Source organism: Aotus nancymaae, unplaced genomic scaffold (genome assembly GCF_030222135.1).
Source record: "Aotus nancymaae isolate 86718 unplaced genomic scaffold, 86718_ANA_hifiasm-v0.15.2.pri h1tg000029l, whole genome shotgun sequence".
Lineage (NCBI taxonomy): Eukaryota > Metazoa > Chordata > Mammalia > Primates > Aotidae > Aotus > Aotus nancymaae.
The window spans coordinates 49,751,634-49,765,054 of NW_026988442.1; the positions used below are offsets into that span (position 1 = coordinate 49,751,634).

Genomic DNA, 13,421 nt, shown 5'->3' on the forward strand with positions numbered 1-13,421 from the left:
TTTTTCCTTCATTTCAACCCTGGTGAATCTGATGATTATATGCCTTGGGGTTGCTCTTCTTGAGGAATATCTTTGTGGTGTTCTCTGTATTTCCTGGACTTGAATGTTGGCCTGCCTTGCTAGGTTGGGGAAGTTCTCCTGGATAATATCCTGAAGAGTGTTTTCCAGCATTGGATTCTTTCTCTCCATCACATTCAGGTACACCTATCAAATGGAGATTAGGTCATTTCACATAATCCCATATTTCTTGGAGACTTTGTTCATTTCTTTTCACACTTTTTTCTCTAATGTTGCCTTCTCATTTTATTTCATTAAGTTGATCTTCATTCTCTTATATCCTTTCTTCTGCTTGTTTAATTCAACTATTGAAACTTTTATATGCTTCATGAAGTTCTCATTTTGTGTTTTTCAGCTCCATCAAGTCATTTATATTCTTCTCTAAGCTGTTTATCCTATTTAGCCTTTCGTCCAACCTTTTTTCAAGGTTCTTAGTTTCTTTGCATTGGGTTAGAACATGTTCTTTTAGCTCTGAGAAGTTTGTTATTATCCACCTTCTGAAGCTTGCTTCTGTCAACTCATCAGACTCATTCTCCATCCAGTTTTGTTCCCTTGCTGGTGAGGAGTTGTGATCCCTTGGAGGAGGAGAGGCATTGTGGTTTGTAGTGTTTTCATCCTTTTTGAGCTGGTTTCTTTCCATCTTCGTGGGTTTATTTACCTGTGGTCTTTGCAGTTGGTGACTTTCAGATAGGGTCTCTGAGTGCACATCCTTTTTGTTGATGTTGAAGCTATTTCTTTCTGTTTTTTAAATTTTCCTTCTAACAGTCAGACCTCTCTGCTACAGGACTGCTGGAGGTCCACTCCAGACCCTGCTTGCCTGTGAATCACCCATGGGGCCTGCAGAACAGTAAGGGTTGCTGCAGGTTTCTTTTTCTGTTATCTTCATCCCAGAAGGGTACCTGCCAGATGTCAGCCTCAGTTCTCCTTTATGAGGTGTCTCTTTGGATCTACAGGAGTTAGGGAGCTGTTTGAGGAGCCAATCTGTCCCTTATAGGAACTCAGGTGCTGTGCTGTGAGCTCCTTTGTTCCACTCAGAGCTGCTGGGCAGGTACATTTAAGTCCGCTGGAGCAGAACTCAAAACCACCTCTTTTCCCAGGTGCTTTGTCCTGGGAAGGTGGAGCTTTATTTATAAGTTCCTGAGGTGTTGCTGCCTTTTTTTCAAAGATGCCCTGTCCAGCAAGGAGTTAGCCTATTCACAGTCTGCCAGAAGAGGCATTGCTGAGCTGCCGCAGGCTCTGCCCAGCTGCTGTGTAAACCTCCTTGTGTATTTGTGTACAGTGGTACAGTTAGAACTGCCTCTGTAATGCTGGTCTGCCTCCATAATGGTGGACAGCCTTAGTAATGGTGGACAGCCTTAGTAATGGTGGATTGCCTCAGTAATGGTGGACTGCCTCGGTAGTGGTGGACTGCCTCAGTAATGGTGGACACCCTTCCGCCCACTAAGCTGGATTATCCCAGGTCCAGCTGTGCTTGCTGTGAAACTCTGAATCCAGAGTGTTTCAGATTGCTGGTCTTTATAGGGGTGGTACCCACTGAGTCAGATCACCAGGCTCCCTGTTTCAGCCCCCTCTTTTTCAGTTGAATGGGCTGCTCTGTCTCCCTGGTGTTCCAGGCACTAGTTGAAATGGCCACCCAGATTTGTGTAAGTTTTTGTGCCGAAATCCACGGTGCCAGCTGAAACAGCCATGCTGGAAACTCGTGGCACTTTGCGGCCTGGGGAATCTCCTGGTCTGTGGGCAGTAATAACTTGTTTGGAAATGTGGTGATCACTCGTCCTCTGCATTGTTCTCACAGGGAACTGCACTCCAGAGTTGTTTCTATTCAGCCATATTTGATCCCCCCCTATATTTTATAAACTTTCATGCTTGCTATGATCTTTCCTCCACACTGAATTCTCTACCTTTCCAAATTCCTGTTGAAAACAGGAATGAACTATTTTGGTAAACTTCTGCAAATTTGACAGATAAAAATTGATTTTACTTTCTCTAACAGATAAAGATTCAACAAGTTTGCATTGACAGAGCACTTCTCTATAGGCAGGCAGGAGGTGGCAACTGAACTATAACACTGTATGTTTGGGACACTGGAATCATTTGAATCTTGCATTGTAATATGCCATTCTTCAAAGAATTTTGGAAATAATTTTAATTTGTGTTAGTTTCTTCAAAATAGAAATAAATCAAATATTTAAAAAGTTATTATAAGATAGATTCCTTGCCAAATAAAGTACTATTTTATTGTACAGAACTTTTTGTTAACAATCTTTGGAGGCATGGTGTAGAGGAGATAATACTGGAGTCTCCTGGGATCTAATAAGCTCAGTTTTTTTCTCAGTCCCACCTTGAAATAGCTGTATGATATACAGATAGTTTACCTTCTCAGGGTGTTTATTTTGACATATGCATTTTTAAAGGTTGTGTTAGATTTAAGTCTACATTGTAATATTTCAAGCATGTGTATTTTTTCTTTGGTTTGACAGTGTGTAAAAAAATAACTGAATTAATTTCTAAACTGAAAAATAGGAGTTTTTGAATAAATCTAACAGGAAGCAGCATCAACTAGTTGAGTATAATTAATGTCTGCACAATACTTATTCAACAACAGCAGAATAAAAATTTTTCTAAAGTTTACATGGAACATTCACCAGAATAGAACACATTCTATGCCATTAAACATGCCTTAACACATTTAAAATAAAAGGAATGATACAATGGATGCTCTCAGACCACAAAGGAATTAAACTGGAAATTAATAACAGAAAGATAACTGAAAGATCCCCAAGTACTTGAGGATTAAATAACACATTTCTAAATAACACATAGGTCAAAAAAGTAATTTTAAGAGAAATTCAAAATACTTTGAACTAAATGGAAATGAAAGCAGGACTTGTGTGTGGGATGCAAAGAATGGCTTATATTAGAAAAGAATAAATAACTAAAATCAATAATCTAATTATCCATCTTAGAAAACCGGAAAGAACAGCAAATAAAATCCAAAATAAGCCTAAGAAAAGATATAATGAAAATTAGAGTGGAAGTTAATGAAACTGAAAATAGAAAATTAATAGAGAAAAACCAATGAAACAAAAAGCTGTTTCTTTAAAGTGACCAATAAAATTGATAACCTTCTAGCCATGCTAGCTAACTAAAAACAGAGAAAACTCAAATTATTAATATCAGAAATGAAAGAAGAGACATCACTTCACATTCCTTGGATATTAAAAAGAAAATAATCTTCCAAAAGAGAAAATACCCAGCTTAGAAGAGTTCAGCAGTGAATTGTACCAGAAATTTAAGGAAGAAATTATAACAATTATCTATAATCTCTTCAAGAAGATAGAACTAGAGGGAATTCTTTCTAACATTCTATAAAGCCATCATTACCCTAATACTAATACCAGATGAAGACATTACAAGAAAAAAAAAAAACTAGAGGCCAATATATTTTATGAATATAGATACAAAATACTTCAATAAAATATTACCAAAATCAATTCAACAATGTATGAAAAGAATTATATGCCACTATTGCCCAGGCGCAGTGGCTCAGGCCTATAATCCCAGCATTTTGAAAGGCTGAGGCAAGTTGGATCACTTTAGGTTAGGAGTTTGACACCAACCTGGTCAATATAGTAAAATACTGTCTCTAGTAAAAATACAAAAATTAGCTGAGTGTGGTGGTGTATGCCTGTAATCCCAGCTACTTGGGAGGCTGAGGCAGGAGAATCACTTGAATCTGGGAGGTGGAGGTTGCAGTGAGCTAAGATCGTGCCACTGCACTCCAGCCTGGGTGACAGAGTGAGACTGAATCTCGACACTATCAAGTGGATTGTATTTCCATATGCAGTATGCAAGGATAGTTTAACATTTGAAAATCAATTAATGGAATCCATCACATCAACAAGATAAAAAAGAAAAGTTAAATGTCAAATCAACAGATACAGAGAAAGCATTTGTAAAACTCTATCACTCATTCATGATAAAAACTCTCACGCCAGTTAGAATGGCTATCATTAAAAAATCTGGAGACAACAGATGCTGGAGAGGATGTAGAGAAATAGGAACACTTTTACACTGTTGGTGGGAGTGTAAATTAGTTCAACCATTGTGGAAGACAGTGTGGCAATTCCTCAAGGACTTAGAAATAGAAATTCCATTTGAACCAGCAATCCCATTACTGAGTATATACCCAAAGGAATATAAATCGTTCTATTATAAAGACATGTGCACAGGTATGTTCATTGCAGAACTTTACAATAGCAAAGACCTGGAACCAACCCAAATGCCCATCGATGATAGATTGGACAAGGACAGTGTGGCACATATACACCATGGAATACTATGCAACCACAAAAAAGGATGAGTTCGTGGATAAATCTGGAAACCATCATTCTCAGCAAACTGACACAAGAACAGAAAATCAAATACCACATGTTCTCACGCATAGGTAGGTGTTGAACAATGAGATCACATGGACACAGGGAGGGGAGCATCACACACTGGGAGCTGTTGGTGGGGGTTAGGGGAGGGACAGCAGGGGGTGGGGAGGTTGAGGAGAGATAACATGGGGAGAAATGCCAGATATAGGTGATGGGGGGATGGAGGCAGCAAACCACCTTGCCATGTATGTACCTATACAGCAATCCTGCATGATCTGCACATGTACCCCAGAACCTAAAGTACAAAAAAAAAAAAAAAAAAAAAAAAACCTCTTAGCAAACTAACAATAGAAGGTAACTTCCTCAACTTGCTGAACATCTAAAAATATCTACAGCTGCCATTATACTTAATTGCAAGAAACTACTAGCTGTCCCTCTATGATTAGGATCAAGGCAAGGATGTCTCCTCATGTCATTCTTTTTTGCCATGTACTAGAAATCCTAGCTAATGCAGCAAGACAAGAAAAGGAAATAAAAGCTTTAAAAATGGGAAGGATAAAATAAAACTGTTTTTGCAGATTACATTATTATCTGTGTAGAGCATTCAAAAGAATTAACTAAAAAGTCCTCCTGGAACTAATAAGCAATTATAGAAAGGTTGTAAAATACAAGGCTAATGTACAAAAGTTAATCAATTTTTATGTAAAAAGAATTAATAATTTGAATTTGAAATTTAAAACAATGCTATTTACATTAACATCACAAAATGAAATGCTTAGGTATAAATCTAAATATATAAAACATCTACATGAGAAAACTATAAAACTCTGATGAAAGAAATCAGAGTAGCTAAATAAATGAAGAGAAATCCCATGTTAATAGAGATGAAGATTGTCCAACTTGATCTGTGAAACCTACACAATCTTAATCAAAATTCCAGCAAGTTATTTATTGATATAAATATCAACAAACTAATTCTAAAGCTTATATGGAAAGGCAAAAGAGCCAGAACATCATATTTAATATTAAATGAGAAAACAAAAGTCCTAAGACTGACATTACCTAACTTTAGAACTTACTGTAAGGCTATAGTAATCAAGACTGTGGTATTGGCAAAAGAATAAACAAACAGATGAGTGCAATGGAATGGAGAATGAAGAATTAAACCCATGCATATATAGTCACCTATCCTTTAACAAAGGAGCAAAGGCAGTAAGATGGAGAAAAGCATTGTCTTTTCAACAAATGATGCCAGACAAATGGATATCCACACTCAAAAAAACAAAATAAAGCAAAACAAAACCCTGAGCCTGTACCAGCAGATTTGGTGTCTGGTAAGCACCCACTTCCTGGTTTATAGTTGGCCATCTTCTTCCTGTGTGCTCACACAGCAGAAGGTATGAGGGAGCTCTCTAGGGTATCATTTATATAGACAATAATCTCACTCCTGAGAGCTCCACCCTCATCATCCAATCACCTGCAAAAGTCCGCACCTCCTGATACCATAACATTGGGGGTTATGATTTCAAGTTATGGATTTGTAGGAATGACACAAATTTTCAGTCTATAGTACCAAAGCCATCTAGAACTTGTCATATGTTATCTTCTATTAGTTTTATAGTTTGCCTTTTATATTTAGTTCTATGATCCAGTTTGAATTAATATTTGTGAATATTGTAAACCTACATGAGAATGGAAAATGGTACAGTCACTTTGCAAGACAGCTAGCAGTGCCTAACATACACTTAGATATATCCAGCAACCACACATTTTGTTATATACCCAAATGAATTGAAAACATATATCCACAGAGAAACCTGTACACAGATGTTTGTATCTTCTTTATTCATAATTGCCAAAACTTGAAGCAGGCAAATTATTTTTCTATAAGTAAATAGATAAATAAACTGTAGTACATCTATACGATGGAATATTATTCAGCAATAAAAATGAATGAGCTATTCAGCCATGAAAAGACGTGGTTTGGCCGGGCGCGGTGGCTCACGCCTGTAATCCCAGCACTTTGGGAGGCCAAGGCGGGTGGATCACGAGGTCAAGAGATAGAGACCATCCTGGTCAACATGGTGAAACCCCGTCTCTACTAAAAATACAAAAAAAATTAGCTGGGCACGGTGGCACGTGCCTGTAATCCCAGCTACTCAGGAGGCTGAGGCAGGAGAATTGCCTGAACCCAGGAGGCGGAGGTTGCGGTGAGCCGAGATTGCGCCATTGCACTCCAGCCTGGGTAACAAGAGCGAAACTCCGTCTCAAAAAAAAAAGACGCGGTTTAAGAGGGAACATAAATGCATATTACTAAGTGAAAAAGCCTGTTTGAAAAGGTTAGATACTGTGAGATGACAACTGTATGACGTTCTGGAAAAGGAAAAACCATGAAAAAAATCAAACAATCGGTGGTTGCAAAGGGCTCAGGGAAAGTGAGAAGATGAATAGAGTGGAGAACAGAGGATAGTTAGTGCAGTGAAACTATTCTCTATGGAACTGTAGTGGTGGATATATTTCATTATAGCTTTAAAAAACCTATAAAGTGTACGTACACTAAGAGTGAACACTAACATAAACTACAGACTTTGGATAGTGATGGTACATCAGTGTAGGTTCATCCATTAAAACAAATGAACCAATCTGGTGTAGGGTATTGATAGTGGAGGAGGCTGTACTTGTATGAGGGGAGAGAGTATACATGAAATCTCCGTACATTCTCCTACATTTTGCTATGAATCTAAACTGCTCTAAATAATAAAGAATTTTAAAATGGCAGTTTTGCATAAGAATTCCATTTTCTGGCAGCAATCTGCTAAGGCTGCCTTAGCACCATTAAAGAAGACATGCTTCCCAAATTGCCATGGTCCCTACTTAACCCGTTTCTCAGTCTTCTTATCTGTAGTCATTTGAATTTGCAATGCTTGAGCTTGCAGTAGTCAGTATTTCTTTCAAGCTAAATCTACCCAAACAAATCACTGAATTTTTCCTTTGTATTCTTCTACTCTCTTTTGATAATCCACAATAAATATGCCACAAAAATTCATCACTGATGCAATATGCTTATATTGCAAAAGTTTGTTTTCTACCGTATCATCAATACTTTGTTTTCTACCATATCATCCAACATGTCAACCGAAATGTAGTGTCCTAATAACATACCCTGGGTGCAGTATCATAGAAGTGGAAAGGAGAATAGTGACTTTGCTACTTTTATGCTTATCTCTCCTTCCTAATCATTTTTGCAATATCAGCGTGATGCCTTTTCATGCTTCCTCATATTCCCCGCATGCTTTCAACTTAGGATTTCTTTTCTTATAAAAATGATGAATAAGAAAATTAGGGGAAGCCAAGGAGATAGAGCAACAGAGTACTAAATTTGAAACACATTTCTATACCCTCACTCCTCATATATTATGTTGTGCATGTGTGTATATATACATGCCACTATTTTATGGTCTGTACAGAATTTATGATCTATATAGGCTTTTTTATAGAATGTTTAGAAGACTGACATGAAGGTTGCATAGAAACAAATCAGTAAATTTATTGTTTGTGCTTCTCTTTCTCTAGAAAAACAGGCATCATTTTTTACTTCTAAGATGGTGTTTACACAGACTCACTATCCACACATTTAAGATTTCAAATCAAAAGGGAACATTTAAAATAGGTTTGACTTTCATATTTACAAAATTTATATACAATACAATATATAATACAATGAAATCTTTTTGAAGGGCTTGCCCCATAATCATTTTAAGTGATTGTAGATGTACACAACTGTATCTTTTTAAAATGTATTATATTATTGTTATTTATGCCAAACAGTTGATCAGGGAGTTGTTCCTGTAAGAGATATATACTAGAGACACTATTATCATTATTAAAGACAAGCGTTTTTGAGAACTGTGGATGTGTCAGGAACTATGTTACAAATTGATATGCTGTCTCAAAATATAACCACAATAACTCTGTGAGCTAGATATAATTATCCTCATTTTGCAGATGAAGCTTTAGATTGTCCAAGATTTCACCACAAATAAATGGCAGAGCTGGGATTAAAACCCTGATCTGTATGACTTTGAATCTTGATGCTTCAAAATATTAAAATTTGATCAATATCTTTAAAAATATTTATTACATTGAAAAGAGTAATAAACTTTAATTTATTAGTTGATAAAATTATATATGTGTATAAAATATGAATTCATTATGTACACGATGTTTTGAAATACATATACATTATGGAATGACTAACTCAAACTCACATATGCACTACTTCATATACTTATTTTTTCTTGTGAGAACACTCAAAATCTGTCTTAGCAATTTTCAAAATAAAATAAATTAGTATTAACTGTAGTCACATCATCATACAATAGATCTCTTGAATATAGTGCTCTTGTCTAACTGAAATTTTGTATCTTTGATCAACATCTCCTAATCCTGCTCCTCCCCTTCCCCAGTCCCTGGTAAACACCATTCTGCTCTCTGCTTCTATGAGTTCAACTTTCTTATATTCCAAACATAATTGAGACCATGTAGCATTTGCCTTTCTGTGCTTGACTTATTTCATTTAACATAATGTTCTCCGGGCTTATCCATTTGTTGGAAATGACAAGATTTATTTCTTTTTAAGGCTGAATACTATTTTATCATGTATATATACCACATTCTCTTTATCCATTCATTTGTTGATTCCATATCTTGGCTGTTGTGAATAATGCTCAGTGATCACGGAAGTGTAGATATCTGTTTGACATACTGATTTTATTTCTGTTATATATATACACAGGAGTGAAATTGCTGGATCATATGGTCATTCTACTTTTAGTTGTTTGAAGAACTTTGATACTATGGTTGTACCAATCTACATCACCACCAACAGTGTGCAAGGATTTCCTTTTCTCCTCATTCTTACCAACACTTACTATCTTTCATCTTTTTTATAAAAACAATTTTAATAGGTATGAGGTAATATATCATGTGGTTTTCATTTGCATTTCCCTGATGATCAGTCATGTTAAATATTTTTCATATACCTCTTGGCCATTTGTATAATTTTTTTTGAGTAATTTCTATTCAGATCCTATGCCCATTTAAAATGATTGCATTATTTGTTTACTTGCTACTGAGTTGTTTGAGCTCCTTATACATTTTGAACATTAAACACATATCAGATGTATGGTCTGCAAATACTCTTTCCCATTCCATAGGTCTCTTCACTCTAATGATTGTTTCCTTTTCCATGTATAAGCTTTTTTGTTGGATATCATATGGTATGATATTTTTCTATTTTTGCTTTTGTTGCCTGTGTTTTTAGGGTCGTTTCCAAAAAAAAAAAAATTATTGCTCAGACTGAGGTCATGGAGCTTTTTTCCTATGTTTTATTCCAGTAGTTATATAGTTTCCAAACTTAGAATTAACTCCTTAATACATTTTGAATTGGTTTTTGTATATGGTTCATTTAAGAGTCTAATTTTATTCTTCTGCATGTGGATGGCCAGTTGCGCCAATATAATTTATTGAAGAGACTGTTCTTTCTTCATTGTGTGTTTTTGGCACTTTTGTGCCAATTGACTATAAATGTGTGGGTTTAGTTCTAGGCTCTCTATTCCATTCCACTGGCCTGTGTATCTGTTTTCATGTCAGTACCATACCATACTATTTCTGTTACAATAGCTTTGTCATATATTTGAAAGTCAAGTAGTGTGATGCCTCCAATTTTGTTCTATTTACTCAAGATACATTTGGCTATTTGGCATCTTCTGTGGTTCCATACCAGTTGTAGGATTTTTTTTTTCTACTTCTGTGAAAAATGTATTAGAATTTTGATAGAGACTGCATTGACCCTATAGGTTGTATTGGGTAGTATGGACATTTTAACAATATTAATTCTTCTAATTCATTAACATTAATATCTTTCTATTGACTTATGTCTTATTCAGTTTATTTCATCAGTGTTTTATAGATTTCAGTGTACAGATTTTTCACCTCCTTGTTTAAATTTATTTATTACAGTTATTGTAAATGAGATTGTTTTCCTGATTTCTTTTCTGGATAGTTTATTGTTCCTGTATAGAAGTTCTACTGATCTTTGTATGTTGATATTTGTGTCCTCCAACTTAATTCATTTATTAGTTCTAGCAGTTTTTTTAGTAAAATCTTTAGGATTTTCTATATATAAGATCATGTCTATTGCAAACAAGACAATTTAATGTCATCCATTCCAAGTTGGGTGCTTTTTATTTCTTTCTCTTGCCTAATTTATCTGGTTAAGACTTCCAGTACCATACTTAACAGAAATGTCAACCAATAATTTATATTGTGTTCATCACAGTATCTGTATAAATATAATTACAGGAATATATAGTTTGGTGGCATAGTTTTACTAGGTTCAACATCATACATTCTAAATTGAGAGCTTAGTCAGGTTTTTCCCATAAGCCTCAGCTTCCCCAAATGAAATGGAATTGTAACTCTGGGTTTGCATGAAGATCAGATGAGAAAAAGTAAGGCCTTTGGCATAAAGGAATCACTCAATGGTATTTGCAGCTACATTAGCTCCAAAAACAAAGAAAGGTGCTATCCACATTCAGATTCCTTGGCATCCATCTATTTTCATTCAAATAGTCTACAGCTTTTAAAACTTTTTGAAAATGTGTATACTATATAGAGAAAAGGAGCTTTTTATAAATACTTGTCATTATGAAAATGTTGAAATTGAAACTTCTATTTATAAAATATCTAAAGTGCACTATTACTGTACAACAGGGATCCCCAGCCCCCCGGGCCATGAAGCCATAGCAGTCTGTGGCCTGTTATGAACTAGCTGGAGATAAGTGGCAGAGGAGCAAGCATGACCGCCTGAGCTCCGCCTCTGTCAGATCAGCAGTGGCATTAAATTCTCATAGGAGAGTGAAACCTATTGTGGACTGCACATGTAGGGGATCTAGGTTGTGTGATCCTTGAGAGGATCTAACTAATGCCCAATGATCTGAGATGATCTGAGGTGGAACAGTTTCATTCTGAAACCATTCCCCACCCCAACCCTCCCACAACACTCTCCACTACCTCGTCCAAGTCTTTCATAACACTGGTCCTGGTGCCAAAAAATGTTGGGGATGGCTGCTGTATAATTCTCTTTTTTCTTTTTCAAAATATTTCATGTTCTCATATACTCTTCACAGAAGTCTTACTAAGTGTTATTACTACAATTCCCATTTTCAGGATGAGACATTGAAGGCTTCAAAAGTTTAGATTTTTCCCAAGAATACATGGTTAGTGTGTGGTTTTGAACCTAACAGTTTAGGTTACCAAGTCTCAGCTGTTTCCCCCATATCACAAGCTTAAATTTCACTGTTTCAGAATTTTCCTAATTAAAATGAAAAATAAATATGAAGTTCATGGGAAACAAAACATTTTTCTTTAATTGAGATCCTGTTTTACAAATTTACAAGAGAAAAAAAATCACAAAGTGGATAAAGGACATGAACAGACTTCTCAAAAGAAGACATACATGTGGCCAACAAGCATATGAAAAAAAGCTCAATATCACTGATCATTAGACAAATGCAAATCAAAACCACAATGAAATTCCATCTCACACCGGTCAGAATGACTATTATTAAAAAGTCAAAAAATATCAGATGCTGGTCAGATTGCAGGGAAAAGGGAACACTTACACCCTGTGGGTGGGAGTGCAAATTAGCCCAACCTTTCCTCAAGGAGCTAAAAACAGAACTACCACTCCACACAACAATCCCATTACTGGGCATATAGCCAGAGGAATATAAATCATTCTACTCTACTATAAAGACATATGCACATGAATGTTCACTGCAGCATTCTTTGCAATAGTAAAGACATGGAATCAACATGAATTCCTTTCAATGACAGATTGGATAAAGAAAATGGAGAACATATACACAGTGGAATACTATTCAGACGTTAAAAAAACAAGATTGTATATTTTGCAAATAGAGCCTGGAGGCTATCATCCTTAGCAAACTAACACAGGAACAGAAAACCAGATATCGAATGTTCTCACTTATAAGTGGGAGTTAAATGATAAGAACTCAGGAAAACAGAAAAGGGAACAACAGATACTGAGTTCTACTGGAGTGAGGAGGATGGGAGGAGGGAGAGGAGTGGAAAAGATAACTATTGGGTACTTGGCTTAACATCTGGTTGATGAAATAATTTGTACAACAAACCCCTGTGACACAAATTTACCTATGTAGCAAACCTTTGCATGTACTCCTGAACCTAAAGTAAAAGTTATTTTAAAAAATCCGGTTTCAAAAGTTATGCACTAAGATAATTCTCCCTTACATTTTATAATATTCATATTTCAGAATTAATCTTGGACATGCATGCAGAAGTTTATACCAATTTTAAAAATGGTCAATATACCTTTGGGCAATGTTTAATCCTTTATAAATGTTTCAAAACCTTAGAAGTCCTCCTTTACATGAAAGCATGCACTTTTCAAGACAATAAGTAATTATTCATGTTTTCAATATGCTATCTCTGAATGCTACTCATGGTGTGATTTTCTCAGAGTTTGGAGGGTAGAGTGTGGCTTTAGTTATACGTACCTTCCTGCTGACAAGGCCTCAGTGAGTTCACAGGCTCTTCTCTATTTATTCAGTCACTCACTGAATATTGATGGAGTGCCTCCTACTTATTAGATATAATACTGGGAGAATGAATGCAAAAGCATACACAACCCTTGCTCTGGTGGAGCTGAACATCTAGTAGAGGAGGCAGCATCACATAAGTAGTCACAATGATAAGATGAAAATTGGCAACTGAGTTAGGTTCCATGAGGGAGAATTATCCAGTGCTGCAAGGGTACCTGACAGGAGATTTTAACCTTGTCAGGAAGTTCAGAGATGGCTTCGCTGAAGAGATGATATATGAACCTAGGTGAGGAATGAATAGGACTTGATCCAATGAAGAAGAAAGAAAAACTTCCCCTCA

General features: G+C 36.0%; 1 protein-coding gene across 1 annotated transcript in view; it reads left to right on the forward strand.

The window, feature by feature from the left end:
- Positions 1-13,421, forward strand: part of KCNH7 (potassium voltage-gated channel subfamily H member 7) — a 471,595-nt gene that overhangs the window by 191,017 nt on the left and 267,157 nt on the right. The gene's annotated exons all lie outside the window — the stretch shown is intronic.